This window comes from Rhipicephalus microplus, chromosome 3 (genome assembly GCF_043290135.1).
Source record: "Rhipicephalus microplus isolate Deutch F79 chromosome 3, USDA_Rmic, whole genome shotgun sequence".
Classification (NCBI taxonomy): Eukaryota; Metazoa; Arthropoda; class Arachnida; order Ixodida; family Ixodidae; genus Rhipicephalus; species Rhipicephalus microplus.
The window spans coordinates 43,461,064-43,474,693 of NC_134702.1; the positions used below are offsets into that span (position 1 = coordinate 43,461,064).

The following is a 13,630-nucleotide window of genomic DNA, read 5'->3' on the forward strand; positions in this document are numbered from 1 at the left end:
CTTCTACGCACTCTTTTATAGCTCACGGCGGGTTACACGGGAGTCCAACTTCAAGGCCTACATTAGAAAAACGAGGCAATGAGAATTTCTTCGCAGTGAAAGGACGGGAGGACCAACCTCCTAACACTGCTTCTAACATTCTAACATTGCAAAACCTTCTTACATTGCTCAATATTTGTGCCTCACTAGAGCAACAACAGCCTAAATCTGGTGAGTTGTTTCCTTTTTTTTTTTTAGATGTATACCTTACAAGCGACAGTTCTGGAGGTTTTCGGGGGGGAGAGGCGACAAAACTTCAGATCTGGCGAAACCTGCCTGCAGAAGGATAAAACCAGAGTTAATAAAACGTGCATCGCGCGAACGTCATAAGAAGTAATATAGCGCACAACTGTATAAAACAACCAAAACATGTCCACACAAAGGGCTAGGCAGATATTCCGTACTTAGGCACGTAGTTCAAACTGTCGCTGTAGTTTCGTGGTGCTAACTCGCAGACGTCTGCATGCTTGATGCTGCTGCTCCCACTTACGTTCCTGGTGCATACATTTTTTGATATTTTTTTGTCTTTCTTTGATTCACAGAACCTTTTTTTTTACGTGGCGAAGCTGAAAAGTTTTAATGCCGCGACATTAACATGTTTCTTCGCGCCACCTCGCAACTTTCTTTGAAGCTTTTCTTCGGGGCTTAAAAAGAATAAAAATGAACTAAATGTAGTGAGATACGAATGATGAAACGTGCAGACACATATACGCACACTCTATAGTCGTGAGGCTTCCGAGGTTTACGAGGAGAAAATAGTCCCGCTGCTTTGGCCACGTTATATCAGAGCCGAGGCACACCGACTACCGCCAGGTGGCGTAGGACTGCCTTCTTTTGGTATTTTTTCCCCTTAATGTTTCTTCGCAGTTCTCACTTGCTTTTGCCTCGTTTATATATATATATATATATATATATATATATATATATATATATATATATATATACATATAAACATATATAAATATATATATATATATATATATATATATATATATATATATATATATATATATATATATATATAAGGGAAAGAAGTGTATACCTAAGGGCTCGTTTTTCCGTGTTTTTAACACAATAATAATGAGATATAACAGACAGTAATGCCAAGGAATGTACAGGGGAAGTTATTAACATTAATGGAATGTAAATAAGAAGAAAGAAAAGTGGATGAAAAAATTACCAACTGTAAGCAGGAATCGAACCTACGACCTTCGAATTACGCGTTCGATGCTCTAACCACTGAGCTATTACAGCGGCACTCCCTCCATCCACTTTTTTGGGTTTATCTGTGAATTTAGAAGTAGGAGCGACAGTCAGCGCCCTCTATAAGCCAAACAACGAGTGTGAAAACACTCTTATGCGCATGTTTGGCGTCACGTAGCACGTGAACTTATTATGAGCGGGCAGCTGATTAATTGTCCCTCTTATACAACCTAAACACACCAAGTCTGCCAGTACGAGACCCTCGTTCAATGAAATAAGGGAAAGAAGTGTATACCTAAGGGCTCGTTTTTCCGTGTTTTTAACACAATAATAATGAGATATAACAGACAGTAATGCCAAGGAATGTACAGGGGAAGTTATTAACATTAATGGAATGTAAATAAGAAGAAAGAAAAGTGGATGAAAAAATTACCAACTGTAAGCAGGAATCGAACCTACGACCTTCGAATTACGCGTTCGATGCTCTAACCACTGAGCTATTACAGCGGCACTCCCTCCATCCACTTTTTTGGGTTTATCTGTGAATTTAGAAGTAGGAGCGACAGTCAGCGCCCTCTATAAGCCAAACAACGAGTGTGAAAACACTCTTATGCGCATGTTTGGCGTCACGTAGCACGTGAACTTATTATGAGCGGGCAGCTGATTAATTGTCCCTCTTATACAACCTAAACACACCAAGTCTGCCAGTACGAGACCCTCGTTCAATGAAATAAGGGAAAGAAGTGTATACCTAAGGGCTCGTTTTTCCGTGTTTTTAACACAATAATAATGAGATATAACAGACAGTAATGCCAAGGAATGTACAGGGGAAGTTATTAACATTAATGGAATGTAAATAAGAAGAAAGAAAAGTGGATGAAAAAATTACCAACTGTAAGCAGGAATCGAACCTACGACCTTCGAATTACGCGTTCGATGCTCTAACCACTGAGCTATTACAGCGGCACTCCCTCCATCCACTTTTTTGGGTTTATCTGTGAATTTAGAAGTAGGAGCGACAGTCAGCGCCCTCTATAAGCCAAACAACGAGTGTGAAAACACTCTTATGCGCATGTTTGGCGTCACGTAGCACGTGAACTTATTATGAGCGGGCAGCTGATTAATTGTCCCTCTTATACAACCTAAACACACCAAGTCTGCCAGTACGAGACCCTCGTTCAATGAAATAAGGGAAAGAAGTGTATACCTAAGGGCTCGTTTTTCCGTGTTTTTAACACAATAATAATGAGATATAACAGACAGTAATGCCAAGGAATGTACAGGGGAAGTTATTAACATTAATGGAATGTAAATAAGAAGAAAGAAAAGTGGATGAAAAAATTACCAACTGTAAGCAGGAATCGAACCTACGACCTTCGAATTACGCGTTCGATGCTCTAACCACTGAGCTATTACAGCGGCACTCCCTCCATCCACTTTTTTGGGTTTATCTGTGAATTTAGAAGTAGGAGCGACAGTCAGCGCCCTCTATAAGCCAAACAACGAGTGTGAAAACACTCTTATGCGCATGTTTGGCGTCACGTAGCACGTGAACTTATTATGAGCGAGCAGCTGATTAATTGTCCCTCTTATACAACCTAAACACACCAAGTCTGCCAGTACGAGACCCTCGTTCAATGAAATAAGGGAAAGAAGTGTATACCTAAGGGCTCGTTTTTCCGTGTTTTTAACACAATAATAATGAGATATAACAGACAGTAATGCCAAGGAATGTACAGGGGAAGTTATTAACATTAATGGAATGTAAATAAGAAGAAAGAAAAGTGGATGAAAAAATTACCAACTGTAAGCAGGAATCAAACCTACGACCTTCGAATTACGCGTTCGATGCTCTAACCACTGAGCTATTACAGCGGCACTCCCTCCATCCACTTTTTTGGGTTTATCTGTGAATTTAGAAGTAGGAGCGACAGTCAGCGCCCTCTATAAGCCAAACAACGAGTGTGAAAACACTCAGTGGTTAGAGCATCGAACGCGTAATTCGAAGGTCGTAGGTTCGATTCCTGCTTACAGTTGGTAATTTTTTCATCCACTTTTCTTTCTTCTTATTTACATTCCATTAATGTTAATAACTTCCCCTGTACATTCCTTGGCATTACTGTCTGTTATATCTCATTATTATTGTGTTAAAAACACGGAAAAACGAGCCCTTAGGTATACACTTCTTTCCCTTATTTCATTGAACGAGGGTCTCGTACTGGCAGACTTGGTGTGTTTAGGTTGTATAAGAGGGACAATTAATCAGCTGCCCGCTCATAATAAGTTCACGTGCTACGTGACGCCAAACATGCGCATAAGAGTGTTTTCACACTCGTTGTTTGGCTTATAGAGGGCGCTGACTGTCGCTCCTACTTCTAAATTCACAGATAAACCCAAAAAAGTGGATGGAGGGAGTGCCGCTGTAATAGCTCAGTGGTTAGAGCATCGAACGCGTAATTCGAAGGTCGTAGGTTCGATTCCTGCTTACAGTTGGTAATTTTTTCATCCACTTTTCTTTCTTCTTATTTACATTCCATTAATGTTAATAACTTCCCCTGTACATTCCTTGGCATTACTGTCTGTTATATCTCATTATTATTGTGTTAAAAACACGGAAAAACGAGCCCTTAGGTATACACTTCTTTCCCTTATTTCATTGAACGAGGGTCTCGTACTGGCAGACTTGGTGTGTTTAGGTTGTATAAGAGGGACAATTAATCAGCTGCCCGCTCATAATAAGTTCACGTGCTACGTGACGCCAAACATGCGCATAAGAGTGTTTTCACACTCGTTGTTTGGCTTATAGAGGGCGCTGACTGTCGCTCCTACTTCTAAATTCACAGATAAACCCAAAAAAGTGGATGGAGGGAGTGCCGCTGTAATAGCTCAGTGGTTAGAGCATCGAACGCGTAATTCGAAGGTCGTAGGTTCGATTCCTGCTTACAGTTGGTAATTTTTTCATCCACTTTTCTTTCTTCTTATTTACATTCCATTAATGTTAATAACTTCCCCTGTACATTCCTTGGCATTACTGTCTGTTATATCTCATTATTATATATATATATATATATATATATATATATATATAAACATATACATATAAACATATATAAATATATATATATATATATGACTGTCGCTCCTACTTCTAAATTCACAGATAAACCCAAAAAAGTGGATGGAGGGAGTGCCGCTGTAATAGCTCAGTGGTTAGAGCATCGAACGCGTAATTCGAAGGTCGTAGGTTCGATTCCTGCTTACAGTTGGTAATTTTTTCATCCACTTTTCTTTCTTCTTATTTACATTCCATTAATGTTAGTAACTTCCCCTGTACATTCCTTGGCATTACTGTCTGTTATATCTCATTATTATTGTGTTAAAAACACGGAAAAACGAGCCCTTAGGTATACACTTCTTTCCCTTATTTCATTGAACGAGGGTCTCGTACTGGCAGACTTGGTGTGTTTAGGTTGTATAAGAGGGACAATTAATCAGCTGCCCGCTCATAATAAGTTCACGTGCTACGTGACGCCAAACATGCGCATAAGAGTGGTTTCACACTCGTTGTTTGGCTTATAGATGGCGCTGACTGTCGCTCCTACTTCTAAATTCACAGATAAACCCAAAAAAGTGGATGGAGGGAGTGCCGCTGTAATAGCTCAGTGGTTAGAGCATCGAACGCGTAATTCGAAGGTCGTAGGTTCGATTCCTGCTTACAGTTGGTAATTTTTTCATCCACTTTTCTTTCTTCTTATTTACATTCCATTAATGTTAATAACTTCCCCTGTACATTCCTTGGCATTACTGTCTGTTATATCTCATTATTATTGTGTTAAAAACACGGAAAAACGAGCCCTTAGGTATACACTTCTTTCCCTTATTTCATTGAACGAGGGTCTCGTACTGGCAGACTTGGTGTGTTTAGGTTGTATAAGAGGGACAATTAATCAGCTGCCCGCTCATAATAAGTTCACGTGCTACGTGACGCCAAACATGCGCATAAGAGTGTTTTCACACTCGTTGTTTGGCTTATAGATGGCGCTGACTGTCGCTCCTACTTCTAAATTCACAGATAAACCCAAAAAAGTGGATGGAGGGAGTGCCGCTGTAATAGCTCAGTGGTTAGAGCATCGAACGCGTAATTCGAAGGTCGTAGGTTCGATTCCTGCTTACAGTTGGTAATTTTTTCATCCACTTTTCTTTCTTCTTATTTACATTCCATTAATGTTAATAACTTCCCCTGTACATTCCTTGGCATTACTGTCTGTTATATCTCATTATTATTGTGTTAAAAACACGGAAAAACGAGCCCTTAGGTATACACTTCTTTCCCTTATTTCATTGAACGAGGGTCTCGTACTGGCAGACTTGGTGTGTTTAGGTTGTATAAGAGGGACAATTAATCAGCTGCCCGCTCATAATAAGTTCACGTGCTACGTGACGCCAAACATGCGCATAAGAGTGTTTTCACACTCGTTGTTTGGCTTATAGATGGCGCTGACTGTCGCTCCTACTTCTAAATTCACAGATAAACCCAAAAAAGTGGATGGAGGGAGTGCCGCTGTAATAGCTCAGTGGTTAGAGCATCGAACGCGTAATTCGAAGGTCGTAGGTTCGATTCCTGCTTACAGTTGGTAATTTTTTCATCCACTTTTCTTTCTTCTTATTTACATTCCATTAATGTTAATAACTTCCCCTGTACATTCCTTGGCATTACTGTCTGTTATTTCTCATTATTATTGTGTTAAAAACACGGAAAAACGAGCCCTTAGGTATACACTTCTTTCCCCTATTTAAATATATATATATATATATATATATATATATATATATATATATATATATATATATATATATATATATATATATACAATATATACATATATTGTATATACAATATATATATATATATATATATATATATATATATATATATATATATATATATATATATATATATATATATATATATATATATAAGTTAGACTGTATGTGAGGACACCGCAGGACCAGAAATTTATTCCCCGCTGTGCAGGAAGCTTGTGAAACCACGGACACATCCGAGATCTTACTCGTTTGTTCTATCGTTTGTGGGTGTGTGTGTGCGCGTGTGTGTGCGTGTGTGTGCGTGTGTGTGCGTGTGTGTGCGTGCGTGCGTGTGTGTGTGTGTGTGTGTGTGTGTGTGTGTGTGTGTGTGTGTGTGTGTGTGTGTGTGTGTGTGTGTGTGTGTGTGTGTGTGTTTATGTTTGTCTACATAAGCATTGGTGTGGTTATTGTTCCTACGGTACTGCACTTACTATAGCCACGCTGCATGAACAGGGCCATCACAGGGCTGTTGTCACTAAGTTTGGCACCCTGAAATATTCGCGGCAAAGTAACAGCTACAATTGAGGATGGACGTATTGAAATACTGTAAAAAAAAGCACCAGCCATGTTTTTGGCACGTAGCACGGCCAAACGAAAGCAGCAAGAGTGACCTTTCTAGGACCCATTGTAAAGTATGTTGTATCTATACCAAAGGTACACTTGTGAAATACCACTACGCCATCATTCGTCATAAATTAGGGGGGGGGGGGGCGAATCGTTATACAATTAGTTATTCTGTTGAAAATTGAGGCACGCGCTGCATGGATGTAAGTTAACTTTGTTGATGCGGTGGCTGATGATGGACAACTGTGGCTGCGCCTTTTCTAATGGGGGGGCAGCTTTAAACCACCCGCTCGCTACACAATTTGTATTGTGTGACGCCTGATTATTATGTTGCTCTTTTACCACGCCATGTTATAGCGATTCCTTGCCCGGCATGCTGCCTGTGTAAGGTTTTTTTTTTTTTTTTTTTGAGGAACAGTTTTAAGCATAGGCTTGGCTCTGTCTTGCTGCTCTGCTCTCCGGGTCACAGTGAAATGCAGCCAAAAAAAGTATATTGAGGTTTGTAGAGGTAGTAAGAACAGATGAATGTGTTCCTTCATGGTTAGAGAGGGTATAGATGCCCTGCTTACTACAAGCGAATTTGAAGACGTGATGTCTTCAGCAGTGCTTGACGGCCATTGTAGCGTTCCTTCTGGCATGTTTGTTGTGTACTGTAATATATTTATCTTATTTTGTCGCCTTGTGTGTGAAGGCCAATCGGAAACAAACGGGAAAAAAAACTGGCGTAGCCCTGTGGTAGAATAATCATCTGCCACGCAGAAGGTTCGCCTTCGAATTCGATGCACTCTATCCTGGATTTCTTTTCTTCACTGTGCGCGGTACCGGTTATAGGCACTGGCGGCGGTGGCGGCGGTGGCGGCGGTGGCAGCAGCGGTGAACAAATGTGTCATCAAAAACAGCCGTTGGGATCTCGCGACAGCTTTCGCTAGTATAGCACAAATGTTGTATAGCACAAAATGCACAGAAGTTGTATAGCCCGAATTCGCTACCCACGTGCTACCCCCTGGCTGCACCACTTATAGAGCCCACCGCAGCGAACTTCTGGGGACGGATTACCGCTCCCATTACATCAAGAAAAAGTAGGTAAATATCTTAGCTACTAGCTACGGGAACACGAATTACGACAGACTTCACTTATGTACAAAATCATTCGTACTCGAGCTAACCATCATCGGTTCTCGTTTACTTTTTTTTCTCTGACGTATACTCTATTTAGAATAATAACACTTAGATTAACCTAATGTTACGCAAATCATAACGGAAGTCATGGGAAAACAGTGAAAGTCATAACTTGAATCTTGCAACACTCTGTAGTCATTTCAAACTTGGTTACAGTGCAACAAACACAAGGACAAAATGAAGTTTCAACCTATTGTTCTTGCCAATTTTGCGGTGTAACCATCTTCAAGATGAGTCCCAACCAACTGAATCTTCTTGCCGTCTTACAACGCAATCAAAAAGAAGAACATGAGAAGTGCAGCCTTTCACTTTTGTTAGGTCTTGAAGGACTGAGTCCCCGAGGTGACCCGAGGCAAACTCTGGCTCCGACCGGTAAACCATGGCAACGCCTAGCGACTGCCCCTCTCAGTTATGATGATCGCGACAAGGAGGCCATCGGCGATATTCCGAAATTATTGCTTATCGTCTATTCGCCAACCTCCCGTTAACGTCCAAATTGCGGCTGCGACCTTGTTATATCCGCATTAGTCAGCCTTCGGTGTCGTACCCAATAAAGTGTCTCCTCTCTCCAGGCATCTTTCTTCTGGGGCGTACATTTGTTGGTTGTTTGCTGGTATCGCCACACTTAATGTTCCACGTACCGTCGCACAGCGCCAAGAGCGACTACGGCACATTGAGTCACCTTTGACAACTAGGTGCCCTCCGGCATTATTGTCTTGTCGGTTGCGCCACCAGTGCAAAACACGACCACCGAAATTCCGTTCGTTATTGCATTCCGGTAATGAATGGTCCATAACGAAGAAAATAGCGCGCAGTGACTCGCGGATGTCATCAACAACATGTCGGGAGCTTTATTCCTGTTCGTCCTTCGGTAATAAACTAGACCTTAATGGACAAAGTTTTTCTCCTTCCTGCAGTCAGTCTGAGTGTGTCTGTGTGTGTGTGAGTGAGCGTGTTTGTGTGTGTGTTTGCGTGCGTGTGTTTGTACGTGTGCCGTGGGTGCGTGTGTGTGTGTTTGTATGTGTGCCGTGCGTGCGTGCGTGCGTGTGTGTGTTAGTGTGTGTGTGTGTGTGTGTGTGTGTGTGTGTGTGTGTGTGTGTGTGTGTGTGTGTGTGTGTGTGTGTGTGTGTGTGTGTGTGTGTGTGTGCGTGTGTGTGTGTGTGTGTGTGTGTGTGTGTGTTAACGAGTGAGCTAAAGCGTACCTACACGGCTTCATCGCATTCAACAATTTCAGCGGACTTTCACGTTTTCAAAGGACACCTTGCTTTTTTTTTCTTTACGGAAAGCTACAATGCCTCTTTCAAATGAACTTACCAGCTGGCAGTACCGTAAACACCGCGATTTCAGTTAAGTTATGAACATCACCCACGCACACTTGGTGAACGTGTACACCTTCGAAAGCTGGTTTGGTTGCAAGGCTTTTATAGCTTAAGCAGTTTAAACTTGTTCTGCTTCTTCATTTCCACGCGCTTCCACGCATACACCACCCACAAAAATAAGTCGTAGAATGTCGAAACTACACGCCATACAGTAATGATGTAACGCTCTTGAGAAGATGAAGAGAGCGTAATGAAGTGCTCTTCTATTATCAAAGCAGAGAGTATACTTAGCAGTTCCGAAAGCTAGCGGCTGAAAACAGCTGCCTGTAGCACTCGCTTTTTAAAGTTTCGGCATCCAAGTCAGCTCGCCACGATCGCTACTCTTAAAAGCTTCCCGGAAACACTCCGACGCTCGACATGTGCGGTATCGCTGTTCGCGGCTCGTCTCATCAGCAATTTCTTGCGCCTGCACTCTTCCCTTCTTTTAACGCCTCCGCGTCGCTAAGTCTGCTTGCACTTTCTTCGTTTTGAGCCTGTCGGTTTTATTTCTACTTAATCTTCATCATTCTTTGGGAGTAAAAGCATGCGCAGTATACTAGTCGAGCATAGCTGCGTCGTCACAGCTCTTCGTCACCAGGTGATCCGCTCCTCTAATCCAATATAGTGCGTCGCCCGCCATCAACGCTTCGTCGGACAGAAACACGCCAAATCGGAGCGCCCGCGGTGCATTTCGCCCTGTCGGGAAATCAAAGGCACGGTGAGCGTGCGCCATAGGTTTGAGTGATCGCGCACATCTGCTTTTATTTGTTTTGTGTTCGTATTTTTTGTCGATAAAGGAAACACGGCGTCTCTTATTCCGCATGTTTGCACGAATGCACCAACCGCACTAACTTTACAGCATTCATGACTCCATGTACAGGGTAGCGTGAACCGGGTCTTGCACTTTTAATAATATTATCTGGGATTTGGGGTCCGAAAACCACGACATGATTATGAGGGACGCCGTCTGGTGGAGGGCTCCGGAAATTTCGACAACCTGGTGTTCTTAAACATTCCCTCACAACGCACTGTATACGGGCCTATACCATTTCGCCTCCCCCGAAATGCGTCACCGCGGCCCAGGATCGAACCTGTTACCTTCGGGACGGCAGCCTGCCACCCCAGCCACTGATCCACCACGGTGAACTGTTTTCTACTTTAGCAACTTATATGCGTTTTTAGGTTCGCTTCACCACTTCAGGGCGCTTGTCGCCAGCACCACGATTGCCAATGCGCCTGTCTTGATGGCGTTCTATTGTGAGATATCGATATTGTCATCCAAGATGCTTTGCGGTCAGTATAGTAGAGTGTGTAAGCAACCGGACAGGAAGTACGAATGCCTTCTCGTGCAAGCGTGACCTTGAACGAAAATAGTGCGGCCAGCTACGCTTCGCGAAAGCTGTGGAATGAAGGAACAGAAGAGAGAGAGGGAGGGAGGAGGGGCAGGGATGTTAACCAGTCTAGAAGGACCGGTATGCTACCCTGCAATGGGGAAAGGGATCGGGTAGTTTTTAAGATACAGGGAGAGCACGCGCGCACGATTCATTACGCCATTAATCTTACAGCGGCTGTTGTTCGCCAGTGCAAGTTTGATGACTTCAAAAAGCTCAGCACTGCTTTTGTCGCAAACACCCACGATTACCTATCAGGACGACATTCCACAGTAGTCTAACCGCGTGTGGCGCTTGCGGATACACGCTGTCAACGTCGTTTCCGCAGTCAGAAACATGCAAAGCCTGGGGGATCTTAAAGCTTCGTCTTTAAGAGTTGAACGTGATAGTAATATTTTGTTCATAGTGCATATTTCAAACACTTAGTGCGTACTTTTTTTATTGTATGATGTTACTAGAGAAGTTGAAATTGTGGATTACAACAATGTAGTCGATAAAGTTGAAAGTGACATGTGCCAGCGAACCTTTCCCTTATGACTGAATTCCTCCCAAGAGGCAGCATGCTTTGAACCACGAGCAGTTATGCACTTGAAGTTGTTTCGAACTTGCTATGGGTCCACTACATGGTCTTTAGGGAATGCGCGAAGTATAGTTTGTGTATTTTGTAATGGGTGGCTGGCTTTAAACCACGAAGTCGTTGTGATCGTCAACCCTTTTGACATTCGATTGCAACACACGCTTGTACCACGCAACATCACTGCGATATTACATGTTGTAATGTGAAGCCTATATACAAGACGCTTGCGTTTGCAAAGCAAAAAACTAAGTTACTTTCACTGCATTTTCAAGCAGACGAAGTTACTTTTTCACTGGCTTTCCAAGCAAAGGCATGGCTCTTTGGTAGGCCACCTGCTTGCCGCGCGAACACTCTGGGTTCAATCCTCACTCGGACACGAAAATTTTGGGGGCGAAGCTCCCTATGCCGTGAATCGTGCGTCCGTGATGTATGTAGTAGTAGTAGTAGTAGTAGTAGTAGTAGTAGTAGTAGTAGTAGTAGTAGTAGTAATAGTAATAGTAATAGTAATAATAATAATAACAATAATAATAATAATAATAATAATAGTAGTAGTAGTAGTAGTAGTAGTAGTAGTAGTAGTAGTAGTAGTAGTAGTAGTAGTAGTAGTAGTAGTAGTAGTTGTTGTTGTTGTTGTTGTTGTTGTTGTTGTTGTTGTTGTTGTTGTACGTAGCCACCTCCGCAGCCGGACTAGAGGAGCGTCACGTGCACACTCATTTGAATTGAGGAGAAAACCCGCGCACGTTAATTATAAATAAAAAGATAGTTGTTCCTGATTGAATAACCTATAGAGAAAAATATCGGAGACTTAGTCTGCAATAAAACTTACCTTCAATTTGATGCTTACTAATATAAAAAATAGTATCTGGAGGACGCACTTTGAGCACTATCTGGTTGCCACGTTGAACTCGCTAGGCGTAACCTCTTGCTTTTAGAAAGGTTTCGTGAGTGTTGCTTCCATGAATTATAGAGGCGGCGAAAGGAGCGAACTAGACACGAAGCGCAGGCCGTAAGAAAGTGCGCACCTGCCACTCGTCTAGTCCAGCCGTGTCACTTCTAGTTTAGTCCTTAGAATGTCTGTTGGATGGCGGTACTTCTATATGATGAATATATGTTCAAAAGATGCTAAATGGTGGTACTTGGAGTGTTCACTATACGGATGGGCGGATGAACAGACGCATGGACGGAGAGACCGACAGATGCACGGACAGACGCACGAACGTATGACGCATGTACGAATGCACGCACGGACAGGTGGACGCGCAGACGGGCCGACACACGAATGGTTGCACATTTGGACGCATGGACGGACGGAAGCAAGAACGAACGGACGGATTGCAGCGCAGACGGACGAACGGATGCTTCGCCCGACTCTTCATCAAGCACTCCGAGGATATGCTGTGATATTTTTATTATCTATCTCGATTCTACAGTCACGCATAATATGATGACTTTAAGGGCGAAGCTCCTTATGCCATGGGTCGTGCGTCCACGATGTATGTAGTAGTAGTAGTAGTAGTAGTAGTAGTAGTAGTAGTAGTAGTAGTAGTAGTAGTAGTAGTAGGTAGCCACTTCTCGTTTGTTCCTTGGAATGCCTGCTGGATGGCGTTACTTCTATGATGAATATATGATGAAAAAAGATGCGAGATGGCAGTACTTGCAGTGTTCTCTATATGGACGTATGGACAGGCAGAAGCACGGACGGGCGTACAGACGCACGAACGCACGGATGGCGGACGCTTCGCCGCACTCATCATCATTGAGTCCGTGTATATGCTGAGAGGTTTTTTTTTTTTTTCGCTCACAACCAAGCCAACCGCGCGGATTAGGTGCAAGCCGTCTACAAACAGCACACTGAGCCATGGTGTTTAGAAAAAAATGTTTAACGAATTCGAGTACTTCGTACTCAACTATGGGAGAGCACTGAGCCGTCCCGCTAAAAGAATAAAACTCGTGTTCAGTTTGTGTGACGATTCCATGTATCACACAGATCCAGAAGGAAAACTCGAGGCAGATCAGCCTGCAGAACTGCGGCCGCCGAAGGTGGGTCGGTCGCACAGGTAAATGTATGCACCATTTTCTAATAGCTGATACTCCCTCAATATCGGTATTGTTGGCGATCAGTTGTTTTTCACGATGGCCATTAGGTCTTTGATTAATGTCACTCGTCGCTGCGCGATCACACCTTTCATTTGATGCCCAGATATGGGCGCACGACGGTCGTTGTTGCTTGAAGATGTTAAGCACCAGTGTATAGGTCCACGGCTGAGCATGTAGGAAGAAAAATCTTAGGGCCTACGTATTGATATTGGAAAAAATAACAATGGAAGAAAAAGAAAGAAACAGAAATAGAGCAAAAAAGAGAAAAGAGAAAAAGAAAACGAATGAAAAATAACAGAGAGAAGGAACGAAAAGGAAGAAGAAAAACAAACAAAGGAAAACGACAGACATAGGAA

The 13,630-nt window shown here is 42.7% G+C and overlaps 1 protein-coding gene and 4 non-coding genes across 5 annotated transcripts in view; 1 reads left to right on the plus strand and 4 right to left on the minus strand.

Annotated features, from left to right (window-relative positions):
* The window catches only part of LOC119161644 (uncharacterized), a 142,500-nt gene that overhangs the window by 61,085 nt on the left and 67,785 nt on the right, over positions 1–13,630 (plus strand). The window lies entirely within an intron of this gene.
* TRNAT-CGU (transfer RNA threonine (anticodon CGU)) lies at positions 1,221–1,293 on the minus strand. Its single transcript has one exon. It is a non-coding gene; the product is annotated as a tRNA-Thr (tRNA).
* On the minus strand, positions 1,677–1,749 carry TRNAT-CGU (transfer RNA threonine (anticodon CGU)). Its single transcript has one exon. It is a non-coding gene; the product is annotated as a tRNA-Thr (tRNA).
* Positions 2,133–2,205, minus strand: TRNAT-CGU (transfer RNA threonine (anticodon CGU)). Its single transcript has one exon. It is a non-coding gene; the product is annotated as a tRNA-Thr (tRNA).
* Positions 2,589–2,661, minus strand: TRNAT-CGU (transfer RNA threonine (anticodon CGU)). The gene has a single exon. It is a non-coding gene; the product is annotated as a tRNA-Thr (tRNA).